At 41.9% G+C, this 1991-nt stretch overlaps 1 pseudogene; it reads right to left on the reverse strand.

The window, feature by feature from the left end:
* Positions 1–224: 224 nt before the first annotated feature.
* On the reverse strand, positions 225–859 carry LOC105531788 (annotated as a pseudogene).
* Between the last annotated feature and the right edge of the window lie 1132 nt (positions 860–1991).

Genomic DNA, 1991 nt, shown 5'->3' on the forward strand with positions numbered 1-1991 from the left:
ATACTGTACCAGGCAAGGTTAGTGGCTATTGAAAATACCACCAGGACAGGGCTATCTAAAGACATATTCGGTAGTGTGTTAACTATACAAAAAAAAGATACTGTGCAGTTTAAAAACAAATCTTACACAGCCTTACATTTCAATTTTTTTCTTTAAAAAGAGTGAGTTGTGTACAGGGGGGTTCAATGGTTTGTAGACAAGAAAAAAACTGCGCTAGAACCAACTTATTCATCATCATCCTCTTCTTCTTCATCTTCTTCATATTCCTCCTCATCCTCTTCATCTTCTTCATCTTCCTCCTCTTCCTTCTTTTTCTTGCTTTTTTCAGCCTTGACAAACTCCCTTTTTTGCTGCATCAGGCTTTCCTTTAGCTCAATATGCAGCAATATCCTTTTTGTATTTTTCCTTCAGCTTCGCAGCCTTCTTTTCATAAGGCTACTTGTCATCTGCAGCAGTGTTATTCCACATCTCTCCCAGTTTCTTCGCAACATCACCAATGGACAGGCCAGGATGTTCTCCTTTGATTTTTGGGCGATACTCAGAGCAGAACAGGAAGAGGCCAAAGGAGGCCTCTTGGGTGCATTGGGATCCTTGAACTTCTTTTTTGTCTCCCCTTTGGGAAGGATATAGGTTTTCATTTCTCTTTCATAACGGGCCTGTCTGCCTTTGCCATATCTTCAAATTTTCCTTTCTCTTTAGCAGACATGGTCTTCCACTTCTCTGAGCACTTCTGAGAAAACTCTGAGAAGTTGACTGAAGCATCTGGGTGCTGCTTCTTGTGCTCCTCCCGACAAGTTAGCACAAAAAATGCATATGATGACATTTTGCCTCTCGGCTTCTTAGGATCTCCTTTGCCCATGTTTAGTTATTTTTCCTCAGCAAGGCATCGAGTCGCCCAGCGCCCGTCTGGCTCTCACTTGCCCCTGCGCTATCACTATGGAGCTCAATGTACTGCAATGGCTGTCGCTCAATCATTATTATTATTGTACTAGTTCAGGTATTTATGTCTTTTTTTCTAGGTTATTATGTAAAACTTTTGTTTATATTCAAGCTCTTTCCAATCCAATTTATTATCTTAATGCAATATTCTTTTTTCAAAACCTTCCCCATACTCAAAAGATATTGGCTATTTGTAGTCTATAAAAACCTAGAGACTGTAAATTCCTCCACAGTTCATATCTGTCATTAAGCCTGGATCTGCTCACCGAAATGCTTCAATCCTGGGATTATGGCTACATATGTTAGTGGTGCCACATATTTGAGTTACCAGTGGTGAATCCTTACAGGTTTGCAGCAACCTCAATTCTTGCCTCCTCTGAAGAAAGAATTTGATGGAGGAGCATAAGACTGAATAAGAGACCAAGGCAAGCTTTAGAGAAGGAGTGAAAGTTTATTAACAAGCTTTAGAGCAAAAATGAAAAGAAAGTAAAGTACATTTGGAAGACGGCCAAGTGGACATCTTGGAGGACAAGCGTGAGATTTGACCTTTTGACTTGGGGGTTTTAGATGTCAGCATACTTCCAGGATCTTGTGTCCCTTCTCCCCTGATTCTTCCCGTGGGGTGGGTTGTCCACATGTGCAATGGCCTTGTGGAGGGAATGCACATGTGGAGGGGAGCATGCACAGTGTGTTTAGTGGAGTTGTATGCATGTTCACTTGAGGCATTCTTCCATTACCAGTGGAATGCCCCTGGAAGGTCACGTACCTGTTAAACTCCGCTATTTTACCTTTTAATGTACATGCTTGAGCACACCCACTCAACTCCTGGCATCTTATCCAGAAGCTGCTTATCACTAGTTTCAGGCTTTTTTTTTTTTTTTTTTTTTTTTTTGAGATGGAGTCTCACTCAGCTGCCCAGGATAGAGGGCAGTGATTTGATCTCGGCTCACTGCAAACACTGTCTCCAGGGTTCAAGTGATTCTCCCATCTCAACCTCCCTAGTAGCTTGGATTACAGGCAGCCGCCATCATGCCCGGCTAATTTTTGTATTT

The sequence above is a fragment of the Mandrillus leucophaeus genome, unplaced genomic scaffold (genome assembly GCF_000951045.1).
Source record: "Mandrillus leucophaeus isolate KB7577 unplaced genomic scaffold, Mleu.le_1.0 Scaffold906, whole genome shotgun sequence".
Classification (NCBI taxonomy): Eukaryota; Metazoa; Chordata; class Mammalia; order Primates; family Cercopithecidae; genus Mandrillus; species Mandrillus leucophaeus.